Genomic DNA, 13,668 nt, shown 5'->3' on the forward strand with positions numbered 1-13,668 from the left:
CTATAAAATGAAATACAATATTGACCATGTCTAAAACTGCATGTCTTATTCTAACTCTAGTTCATTGCACCTCTATCAAGAGATGGAGAGTTTTCTTCATTATTGATTCTTTAGAAATTGTAGCTACATTGATTTAAATTCAGGAATATTCTGAAATTGATAATTTTCATGTTGTGATTGTAGAAATTGTATATATAGTTTGCATATTGCTTACTAAAATAGAAATATAAAGCAGTTAAATGTATGATTATTTATATTTCAGATGGAGGCTACTAGAAGTTGAGGGTATAAGGCAGTACTTCTACTTACAAAGGAATTTAGAGAGGTGGGAGGAGCAGGACAGAAAATACTCTCTGCATGAAAGACAGCTATTGCAAAGGCAGAGGAGCAGAAAAAGTGAGGAATAGGGAAAAGCTCATTTGGGCTAGATCTCAATGTATAGGAACCATGTGCAATAAGCCTGGAGATAGAGACTAATTCCAGGTTGTAAAGAACTTTAAAAACTAAAAAGAAGACTTTATATTTGGCTTCAGAGAAATCAACTAGAGTTAAGTAGAGGAATCATGATTAGACTTGCACTTAAGGAGAAAAACAAACAAACAAACACTTTTGAAGTGGTATGTAAGATTTAATAAGATGGAATGAGATTCAAGACTTATAGACAAGGTAAGAAACTATTGCCTTGGTTCTAATGGAAAAATGATTTGAAATAAGAGGAATACTTTGTGAATGGAGAGCAGGGGTCAATTGAGAGAAATGTTGTGAGAATAGAAAAGGGGCAAGATTTGGCAACTGATTAGCTATGTGGACAGAGGTTAGTGAAGATTTGAGGATAATACCAAAGTTACAAAAGAGAGATTAGAAGAATGATGGAACTTTCCAAAGAAACTGGAAATTTTGGAAAAAAAGTTGAGTTTGGGGGAAAACATCATAAGCACAATTTTGAAAATGTTTTTTTCTGAGATGTCTCCAGAATATCCAGTTTGAAATGTCAGTAGATATTTGGTGATGGGGGAAGGAAAGAAAGGAAGTAAATAAGCATTTATTAAGTGTCTACTTTGTGCCAGGCATTGTGTGAAGTGTTTTACAAATGGAATGTTATCATTTTCTCACAACAGTGCTGGGAAATAGATACTATTACTATCCCCCTTTTACAATTTAGAAAAAGGAAGCAGACAGAGGTTAAATGACTTGCTTAGTTACCAAAGATTTATGAATTATTAACCTTTGCTGCTTTTTTGTTGATATAAAGCTAATTTTTTGAGGTTTGAAGGAATGTCCTAAATTGAAGTTATTATATTTAATGGAGTTATTGATACTGGAACTTAATATTTTTTAAAGAAAATATGATGTCCTTCAAGTCTGTCAAATTTCTGAAACTACTTTTGGAGGGCCAGTTTTCTCAAGATTAGGGCTGAACAGTACAAATTCATACATCTGGAAAGATATGAAGAATTATCCTCTGAATAATTATCTTTATATCCCAGTAATGTTATTAACCTTAACTCAGTTTCTTCCAGGTTCTTAAAAATAATAATGTATCTTAATGTAAATTTAAAGTCTCCAACAGCCTGATTTAGCATTAGCTCTAAGTCTAACAGCCTAGTTGAACTATATTGTATCATTGTCTTCTTTTTCTTCCCTTTTCTGTCTTCTCAACTATTCTCTCCTTCAAATTTTCTTGTTCCTATTTATTCCCTTTTCACTTTTCTAGTGACTACCCATTAGGGTAGGTCAATGGATAGAGTGCTGGGCTTAGAATTAGGAAGACCTGAGTTCAAATGTGATTGAGCAAGTCACTCAATCTCTGTTTGCCTTAATCCACCAGAGAGGAAAGTGGAAAACCCCTCCACTATCTTTGCCAAGAAAACCCCAGATAATACGGTCCATGAGATCATAAAGAGTTGTGTATAACTGAATTACTGATAAACAATAATAAATTTCCACTAGGCCTCTTCTTGACAAACCCCATGTTAGATATTAAGATTTTACCCCTTGGTTTCAGAGATTAGTACTGCCCCATAGTACCTACTTAGCATTTATGAGTTCATTGTGGTCTTATTTGGAACTTTGTCCTTTGGAATTAAAATAAAAAAAATTCTCATACAAGTTTAATTTCTCAATATTCCCTGTTAGCAGATAAACTCTTCCCTTGAGGCTGGCCAGTTTAATTGTATTTTCACCACATTTAGACTCACTTCCTAAGCTAAGTGCCATATGTGGGCCTTCCTCTCATATTCTTCTGCTAAGAAGCAGTCATTTGTAAGATTCCAGGAAATGGTTTGCCCTGAATTGGGAAAATCAAAGCCTGTCTGTTTCTCTTTTCCAATCATGCTACAGATTTGTCAGATGTTAGGATATCCTGTTGATAAGACTTCTGTAGTGTTATAATCCCTAGCACACAAATCCTGCCTTATAAATTCAAAGTTACATTGTGCACTCTGGGGTGCCACTGATGGAGAAGAATCCCATCTATACAAGATTTTAATTAGAACAAGAAGAACTTAGGGGAACTCTATTCTCTCTCCCCCGCCCAAAATATGGTTATAGACTTCTGCAAGCATTTTTACATCCAGAGAAGAAAGGAAATTTTGTTTGTGGGTTTGAACAAATGAAGTGCAGGAACCTGACCTTTGGTGCCTCTTACCTTGGAAATGAATATATTTGTGAAGCCACTTGACACATACCAGGCTCTGTCAACATTTAGGAAAAAAATGACAACAACATGTGTCAGATTATGGCATTGACCTTTCACTCCCTCAAAGACATACAATTTTCATTGTCAGTTTGAGGAATAATTCAAAACTGAGAGTTGGAAAAGAGAGGAAAAAAAGGTCAATTTAGGGTATTACTAATCACTTTTTATCAAACTTTATTCTTATATTACACTGGTCTTGGCTGTATAATAGAGTATCCACTCTGTATTTATAGATACCATTTTCAGTATTTTAAGAGAATGAATCCTTGTTGTAATTGGCAAGATGTAAGGTAATTTATCTGTGCAAGTAGCTCATGCCACATAATAGTAGTCACTAAAAATGTTTTCTGAATGAAGATGACTAATGAGTCAGTTAGTCCCAGGATATGTACTTAGTGATCTCAGTACAGTAATACTTCCATTTTTTGTTGGTTTTGGTTTTTGTTGATTTTTTTCCATGAAAAATTTATCTCAGTTTTCATTGGTTGCCTCATATTTCATCAGTGTGTCCATTTGACTTTCATGCTAATTTTGTGAAAACAAAGAATGACCTTTACATTCTCCTGCTCAGTGTGAGAAAGACATGTATTGAAAAGCAAATAAATCCATTTATCCATTAAGATAGCAAACGAAAATCAGATAAGGCATATGGAGGAGAATATATACCTGACCACACAAAATGAATGAGCTCTCTCATTGGGAGTGAGATATCTCATCTCAATCAAATAGAAATTCTCCCATAGTATCTCAGCTGAGAAGAGGGACATAATCAAAGTAACAACTCTACTACATGTCAGCTTCTATCCAAAGTCTTTCCAGATAATGCCTTGGATACCTAAGGTCCTTGTGGAGGGGGATTCCCCATTCAAACAGTAATCTCTCTTTCCCCTTCTTGCTGTCTTCCATACACCAAGAAGAGTCTTTAGAAAGGCAAATGACATATTAAATGTTCACTTATTCTTTACATTAGTCTTTTATATTAATTTCTTATTATTTTTAGTGTTAAACACTATATTCTCAATAAAATGTGTTTTTGGTATGTATTTTAACTGTCTAGAACAAATTAATTGAATTTACATTGATTTATATGGAAATAATTGCCTTGGTTTTCACTGGTTTTGGGTTTCACCAGTTGTGTTCAGATGAATTACCAAAGAAAATCAAGATATCACTGTGTTTTTTTCAAGAACTGTTTCATGTTAATTTATGAAGAAAAGATTGAACCCGGATCAGTTCTTTAAATACTATTACCTTTTACTTTTAGAAATTAGAATTGCCAAAAAATACTCATTGATTATGAAGTATGGATTTATGATATAACAAATTAAGCAAACCTTCCTTTTTTTCATCAGAAGCAAAATGTGGGTCAGTGAAAATAACTGGAATTATGAGGGAGTAGTGAGGCATTTGGAATTGTTCTGTCATTCAGTTGGGTCTGACTCTTCATGTTCCTGTCTACCATCCTGGCAAAAATGCTAGAGTGGCTTGCCATTTCTTTCTCTGTAGTGAGGAATATAGAAGACTAAATGATGTATAACATTGAGAAAGGGTATAATGAGAATCTTGCTAATTGAGCTACTGTAAAATGATAGCAATGTTTCATGTCCAAAGTACATATTTATTGGGAAATGAGTCTAGTTTATTTGATCCTTTTTGATTGTGCTTTTTAAATGAACTTGCACTGCCACAAACCCTGACTGAAGTGAAAGGGCATTTTCGACAATAGAATAATGTGTCCAGAAATTTAAACATGTGAAAGCAAAGGTTTTGGATGAAAGGAATTGCTGAAATTTCCCAACTGGTTTTTGTGATGTGAATTGTTCAGTAAATGAGGCATAACCTACAAATTATAGCTTGTAAGCTTTTGGACATGTCACTTGCTTCCAGAAAAGCTTTCTTTATTTTTCACTCTTTAACTGAGTTTCTAGATGAGTATAAAAATGGAATATTATATCTATTGTGATACTGTTCTCTCTCTCTCTCTTTTTTTAACATCCTGAGCTGGTGCTATGAAAGGTAGAGTCATTTATTGTTTAGTTGAAATGGAACGACTGCAATTCCACAAACAAATTGGACCTCAGTTAGGTGTACTTTGTCATAAATAATCTTGGAGAAGATTGGATTTCTCTCCTTGCTGATGTACTTCAGCTGTACATTAAAATCACAGCATCTAAAAGCAACTGATTTATTATAGAGCTGAGTGATCACTGAGCAATATCCACCTGTCCTTGTTCTGCTGTCTTGTTGCCATTTCTATTTCCCTAAAGCATATTCAGCAAAAGTTTATGGTAAAGAAAAGGCCTCTTCCCTTATTGATACTTTTAAATTCATTTTGGAACTTTTCTCCCCCCCCCAATTCCTTGATGCACATCCTTTTCAGTGAATAATTCTTTACAGTTTGGAAAGAAAAGCTATTTCATACATTGGCTAAGGGCATTTGCTCTGGTGAGGTCAGGTGAAACATTTTTTTTTCTTCACATTCAACATTGGTGTATTTTTAAATTTAACAGTATGTTACTACTAGTAACTAAGAATACCTCAGTCTTGTGAAATTGTTTTTCCCCCTTCTTTTAAAGTGTATTTGTCTCATTTTGCCTCCAAATATATAACCCCATAAGTCACCAGAAGTCATGTGAAGTCTGGTACTGTTTTTGTCAAAAGAATAGCTAGTCCTTGTGATCTCAAACTATCTAAATTGATACAACAAAAGCTTTCTGATGGTTAACCTCGCTTTTAGTGAGTAATTCAACTTCTAAAACATGCTGGCAAGACTTAAGTCTTTCCTGGGAAGAGTCTGCAATCATGCTAAATAGCATCAAATTATATCCCATAGCTTTACTGATATATAAGCATACGAGAAACTTTGCTAGACCTGTAGTGGTCAACTAAGAAATCCATAACAAGGTGAAGCTAAGTTCTTCCTTCTTTCCTTGACTTAAATGATGCTACTATTGTAAATTTAATTGGACAGCCATTCCTCATGGCTTATAAAAACATGTGCCATGTCAAGTTAGTCTGTAAAGGACAATTTTTGAAAATCCATCATGAGCTGGCTCAACAGGTGGTTAAACTTTTTTTTCTAAGTGAAGAATCATTTGACAAATTTTCCTATTTTATCAGGTTTAATAAGGTCTAACTTTGTATATTAGTGAGGTTGTGTATGGGTTGGAAGGTAACTCAAGCATTATATCAGTTTAACATCAAGTAATATGTTACAAATAAATGGCCACGCATACATGAAATGATTCATAATCTATTTTAATGGATTCTGAGACAAAAATGCTTTCAACAAGGAAATTGTTAATGATTATATATATATACTGTATAGCTGGAAAAACTTGAACCTCTGGAACTGCATTGCCCAGGATTCCTTTTTATATTACCCACAATTCCTTTTGCCTTTCTATACGTGCGTTGTTACGTGGTCTGTATATGACTTGGGTTCGCTCTGCTTTGCTTTCTCTCTTCCACGTGAAGTGAGTGTGGAGCATTCTCTGGGTTCTCTAGTTCTCTCATTAAATATTAATAAATCTCCATAAATATTATACTTTGGAGATATTGGATATTAATTTTAAAATCTACAATGTGTATACCTTTTCATATAGATAGATAGATATATTATATAATTTAAAATATAAAGAGAACGAGAGAGCACAAAATAAAGGAAAAGCCACAGAAGTCAGGGGATCTGAGTTCACCCTTTGACAACGTGGGATAGAGTTGTCACTTGCCCTGTGTGCATTTCAGCTTACATTTATAAAATGAGAAGTTTGGACTGGATGCATCCTGAAGACTCTTCCAGCTCTTGATCTCTGATCCTTTATTTAGCTTTCCAATTTGAATTCGGTCAGTTCGCTTATGTGATGTTGAAGAACAGAGCAGCGTGGTAGAGGCTCCAGGGTTGGAATGAGGTTGGTGGAGACGGTGAATGGTGTTTAATTGCTCTGACAGCATCAGACTTGTATGCTTCAGAGAGAAATTTAACAAAGGTAATTGGACAGACTTCTAATATGAATTAACATGATAGCTGGGCTTACAGGTACAAGCTTTCATAAAAGACTTGACATCAACACAGATTTGTTGAAAAGAAATGGAACCGTCTCCAACATGAAATAATGTGACTGCCAGAGAGATGACATGTTGTGGTGCTTCTCTTCCTGTTAATTACCATATCAGAAATGAAACCATTTTTTTGTTGTTCAACAGCTGGGCCTTCTTCATTCTCATTTGCCTTGACTGAATCTCACACCTCAGGGGTTTGAAACATGACAGACAACAGGTGCGAATTTGTGTTTAATAATTGACTGCAATTCCTTGCTTCCTTAAAAAAATTTATGTTGTAAACATCTGTAAGATTAATAAAAAAATACCTCTTTTTCTTAAGAAGAAAATAATTTTAAAGTCATGTTTAGGCTCTGCATCTGAATCAAGTCAAAAGTTAAATGAAAAATAAAGCTATTTTTTTCTGTTAGAAAAATACTTAATGGTAATTATGAGGGCTAGTGACTTTAAATATCACTAGAAAGCATTGTTCATTATAGTACAGTATGGTACTGAGCTTAAAGAGTAAATTAAAACATAACAGTAACTATGTAAACCTAAGAAAGTACTCGGACACAGATATGTATATACAAATTATACCTTTCATGCTTCCATTTTTCAGTTCATTCTCTGGAAGTAACATACCCTATTTATTCTTTGAGAATTAAATATGTAGCTGTGTATAATGTTCTCTTGGGCTATACTCATTTAACTATTCAGTATTTAACTCAGCCAAAGCTTGAAAAAAACTATCATGACCCCCTCTCTCTGCACCACAGTAGTCCTTTCCAATTTTTAAAAGTTAGCTTACTCATCTTTTCTTAAGGCATAGTAATATTCTATTACAGTCATATGCCACAATATTTTTAGCCTTTCTCCAATTGATGGGCATTTGCAGGTCTTTACCAAGAAATTTATATTCTAATGGGGGTAAGCAACACATAAAGGGGAGCTGGAAAGGGAGAATTTGTAGTGGTGCTGGGAAGTGACATTGCATTTCTCAGCAACATAAAGGGAAAGATCACCATCAAAGCCAAATAATCCATGGGAGAAGTCTGAGGGAGACTATTGGGGATGGGGGAGGTGAGGATAATGATTAGAGGAAGTCAGCAATGTTTGGAAATTGTGACCAGCAAGGGAGGTAGGGGAGGCATTTTTGATTGTAGACTCTAGGTTTCTCATGGCATTAAATGAAAGAAAATCTGATTTAAATTATATTCAAATTTATCCTCTCTGATTCTTAGTTTTCTCATGAGTGGGTCATTAGATGGCTTTAATGGCCCCCTTTTGTCTTCAGTCCTATGATTTTATATAGAAATATGAAGAACCAACATAGTATTGAATTAGATAAGAATTATACAGAATAGATTACAAGATTTTGAAGCTTTATTATGAAAGATATTTTGTGTAATAAAAATGTTCAGAGAAAATATAATATTTACATAAAGGAATTGCTATGGTAATATGTGGTTTGGGAGGGGATAGGAAGAGTTGTCCTAGTAGTATCCATTTCTTAGGAAAATTAATGTGAACATCAAGGGATGGAAAAAATGTGGCAGAGACTTAGAGTAGAAGATGACTTGTACAATGGAAGACGTCAGAGGATAGTATCTAGGGAGGATTAGGGCTACATTGGATTGGGATGAGAGTATGGGGAAGGTAGAAGAGTGAAAAGAGCTTTTGTCTTCCCCTGAAGGTGATTATGAATCACAAAAATCAACAGAGCAGGTAGAAGATTTTCAGCCTCCATTCAGAGAGAATAGTTGCTCAGGATACTCAGTTGGTCAAATCAAAAGACAAGTATAATTGATAGTAATTAGAGAAGTGAGGGAAGAAAGAAGATTTCAAGACAGTGTTACTGAATAATGCATTTCTTTGGCCCCAGAAACTTTCAGAAACCATCTACTAAATTAGAGAGGATTGTCATATGCATCAATGTGAAATCCTACCCTGATGAAATCACAGGTTTCTTTAATATTGAAGTATCATTGTGTTATAAGCTAATGAAAATCATGATGTAATCATGACTAATTAAAAGATATTTGCATGTGAAATTAACAATGTCTCTTCTCATAAGGACAAAAGGGAACCACTTCTACCAGTTTCTTCTTTCTAGTACCATTCCTTCTTTGGCCTTTAATGATCCAGCTTCAGAAAGTTCAGTGGAAGAGTTGAAGAAGCAGTTTTGCCCTGATAATTTCATATGTTCTCCCAAAATTTTCCCTATCTCTCCATTCTCTTTGGAATGTTTCTGCTTCTCCTTTCTTGTGCATATAGATTTATCAGTTATCATTGAAACATTTTGTTTATTTGTATCTATGTCCAATGTGTTTGTATTCTACACATACTTAATACTGAAGTCAAGCTTATACTTGAATAAACTAGGCAGGATGATGTAAAGTTAAAGAAAAACTTGGGAGTTATTACTAAATAATTCTGAATTACTCTGAACAATGTCTTCTCATGCTCAGAGGTAGATTGAATTAAATAGTTAAAGCAGTGCAATAATTTATCCTTATCCTTCTACTAGATTAAAACTATATGCTTCAAGTCATAATTTTTGTGATTTTGGAAACAATTTCAATATTTGCAATATTTGCAAAACAATGCACTATTTTCACTAAATTTGCAAAATTCTTAGAAGTATATTTTCTTTCAATTGAATTTATTTTACATAATTTCATTAATTATTCTTGGAGCATAATTTCCTCTTATCTGAATAAAATAACTTCATATTATATAAAGAAGATAAAAAAGATGTTTAGCTGGAGTCGATTTTTTTCTCCTCATTTTAAAGGAAGTAGAATATACTGAAACATATGGCATTTGTTCAAATTATCAACAAAAGCAGAAGATGGAAGTTTATATTAAAAATTATTTTCTGATTGAATAATAACCAAATAAAATATTTTACCATATGTCAAATTAAAATGAATTTTATGTAAGCATATGTGACATACAAATCAAGCTTTTGTATAACAAAGCTAGAAGGGAAAACTAATATATTACATTCCAGAATTGGGATCCTAAAAGACTCTGACTTTTATATCTGACTTGTATATCATGCTGAAAATAACAATATAGAATTTAAATGGAGTACATGGAAATTCTTGTAATTGAGTTAAAAAATAAATTGCACAACTATAGGATAAGGTAGACATGAATAGAAAGAAATTAATGTGAGAAAGACCTACGGGTATGTTGAACTGAAAGTACAATAAGAATCATTAACGTCATACCCAAAAGAAGTAGAAACCAAAGTGAAAGAGACATTTTCATGGATTCTTCTTTGATTAGACCACATGTAGAATACTTCATTCAATTTTTGATATCACCTTAGGGAAAACTGATGAGCCTTGGAAGGAAGCCTCCTAAGGTGGTTTCAGGCCTGATAAAGGTGTTAACAGAGATAGAACTAGATCCAGATAGATCTAGATTATGGAATTATCTCCTTAACAGTTGACAATTAAAAACCAAGAAGCATTAACCCTGAGATCAAATGTGTTAGAACATACTACTAATAGCTAAACTTTGGGAATATTAGCTATTAAGGAAGATGAGATGAAATGAGAAAAATAAGAGAACCAGGATGGAATAGTGCCATGGCAACTAAGAAAGTAGAGACTTTCAGGGAAGTACCAAATAGTAACTATTATATGATATAATTAAGTAGAACTAATATAAGGGAAAAAAGTATTAGGAAAATAATCTCTGAGACTTAATTTCAGTAGAGGGGAAGAAACAGAAGATAAGTTCCAGGCATTTAAAAGACCAATAGATGACAAGGAAGTAAAATGAGTGGGCATAGACCATCATTCAAGAAGTTTGTCAGTAAAAGGGAGAGAAAAGAATGGTAGGCAGATTGAGGATTGAGTAAGAACAAATGTAAGAATTTTCAATTCAATTCCACATTGATCAGATTTTTACTACACTTAGTATACTATGGTAAGCAGACAAAAAATAAAAGATTCTAGCAATAATAATAGACTTTTAAGCTGTTCTCATTTAGCTTAAAGTCTAATAAAGTGAAGGACATAATAAAACAATAATAGCAAACATTTAGAACTTGAAGATATGTTGAGTGCTTTATGTATATTTTCTCATTTGTTCCTCAGAGCAAGTCTTTGTGCAAGGTATGTGCATTATTCCAATTTTATAGATAATATAACCCATTCTGCAAAACAAAACAAAACAAAACAAAAAAAACCTTGTGGTTTAGAGGAGTGGAGGAGGGAATTTGAGGGAATTCATTTCACTGATCAACTCCATCTTCTCAGTAAATTATGTTTAGGCTTTTTACTGAGAATAATGGGGAGGTAAGTTGTGGACCTGTAAGGAAAAAAGTATTGGAGCAGTTGTTATGGGTAATGGGATAGAGGTAATAAAAGATAAAGGGAATGTCATGCTATAGTAAGAGGCCTCACTGAAGATAAATAGCACTTATTTTAAAGGATCTAGTCATCATTGTTTATGTTGTTTCTATTGTCTGTGGCAGCTTTGGAGGACTAGAGAAAGCAGAGGGTAGGAGTTGTTGAGTATTGCTGGTTATTTTGGAATAAACAGTAGAAATACAAGTGGGTACAGAATTTAGGAGTTAAAAAGATATTATTGAAGTAGTTGGCCATTGGGAACATGAAAGAAAGGAAAGCAAGATTAGAACAAAGTTGGTAGAATGGAGAAATTCAAAAGATTCAGCTACTCCTACATATTTTTTCATTGATTCCCTTGATATTCCTGGCCTTTTGTTCTTCCAGATGAATTTGTTATTATTTTTTAACTCGACGAAATAATTTTTGGATAATTTGATTGTTATAGCACTGAATAAGTAATTTAATTTAGTACATGGAAATGTTGATGATTTGTGTGAGTTTATTTTCAATCCTGAAGCTTTGCTAAATCATTAATTACTTCTATTAATTTTTGGTAGATTCTGTGGAGTTCTCGATGTACATCATCATCTCACGTGCAAAGAATAATAACTTTGTTTCCTCATTGGCTATTATATTTTCCTTCAATTTCTTTTTCAGTTTCAGTTCTTATTTCTATGGTTAGCATTTCTAGTTCAATATTAAATAGTAGTGGTGATAATGGGCACTTTTGTTTCTCTATCTTAGAGAGCAATGTAACATACCAAATCTTTTTAGTCACTTAACTAATATTGATTTTTCCACAAAAGAATATTACTTCAGAAATATAGCGATTAAAAATGCAAACTTTTTTTTACAGACATTACACAGCATTTTTCCCACTGAGTTTATATCATCTTTGCTAAATGAATCTTTTTCTCAGCTCCTTCTAGCCAGGAAACCTAAAAGTTTTCTTTGGGGCCATAGCAAAATTCCACAAGGGTTCGGAATCTCTGATCCCTGTAACTTTTTCTCAATGACCTTTTCAAATTTACAAGGTCAGATTCATTTCACAGAACACCATGGCTGAAGGAAAGATTAACTGATATTCTGCAGAACCAATGGAAGCAAGATGACAAGTCCTTTCCAGTGCCTCCACAACCAGAGTTTTTCTCTTCAGTTTGTATTTTCTTGACCAGAACCAGTTATGAAATATCAATGCATACTCCATAATCTTTTTCTCCAAGGTATTTCCTTGTTGAGTCATCATGATTTTCTGATTCTTCCAGAAGTAGCTTACCCTTTTTCTACATGGAGGGATGTCATCCCAGGTACTCTGTTTGTTATATAGGTCTATATAACACACAGATAAATTAATATAGGTAACATTTAAGGAGAAGAGATTAATTTGGGGAGCCTGGTAACTGGAGGGGCATCCTATATTTGATGCTTGACCTGAGTCTTCGAGACAAACAAGGATTCCAGGAGATAGAAGTATGGAAGGAAGGCCTTCTAGTTATGGGAGATAGCAAGTACAAAGGCAAGGATATTACATATGGAATGTCTGGTGTGAATTACTGACTATCATGTTGGTCTTTTAAGCCCATTTTTCTTTGCAGTTTACTAGTGACCTTCTGAATAAAATACTGAAAGTATGGGTGTAACACAATATAATTCTTATATGGATTTGACTGTACCAGTTGTGGTAGATTACAATTGTCAGTTCTAATATTTATTTATGCTGCTAGTTCAGTGATTGTCTAACTCAAAAGGGGATAATACTGATTTATTAGCCATTAATTTTAAGCTCCACTTGTGGAGGTAATTAGCCATAAGTGCCCTATGAGAACTTAATGTCTATTTCAATTATATCATGTTTATTCCATGTACTGCTATGGAAACACGGTTAATATTCATATAATACTTAGAAAGGCTAAATATAAAATTATGTATGTTGAATGGTTGTCACTGTTGTGATATATTTTTACAAAAAATTCAAGATTCCCTGTTAGAATCTACGTCCACAAGAAATAAACATTTTCGTATTATTTTGGATATATACCATGATTTTTTATAGAGGAATTAAAGGTAAGTGCAGTAGTATAAACAAAATGATCATTAAAAGTAAACAGCTCAAAGTTATTTAAAACACAGTCCAGAGAATGGTACCTTCTTCATGGCAGAGAGATAGAGAATACTACAAGGACAGAATGTCATAGATGTCAGGAGCTGTCACCCTAATAGCACCTATTGGAAGATGGATTGGAGAAAGGAGAAACAGAACACTGGAAGCTCAGTTAAACCTAAAGTCAAGCTGATGAGGCCTGGCACTAATATTAACATATAAGGTATGTCGAGGAGGTAGAATCAGTAAGATTTGGCAACTGAATATTTGGGATGAGGTAGAGTTAACAGTCAAGAATGATCAGTCAGATCGTTCCTTCTTGGGTTTCATTTTTGGCCTATAAGTATCTCCCACTCCTCCCGATCAGAAGCGATAGCATGTTTGATAGCAATTTATTCTAGCCTTAATTATTATCTTGTCCAAAATGGAGCTCATTATCTCCCTAAATATGGTCTTCC

This window comes from Gracilinanus agilis, chromosome 5 (genome assembly GCF_016433145.1).
Source record: "Gracilinanus agilis isolate LMUSP501 chromosome 5, AgileGrace, whole genome shotgun sequence".
In the NCBI taxonomy this organism is placed as follows: Eukaryota; Metazoa; Chordata; class Mammalia; order Didelphimorphia; family Didelphidae; genus Gracilinanus; species Gracilinanus agilis.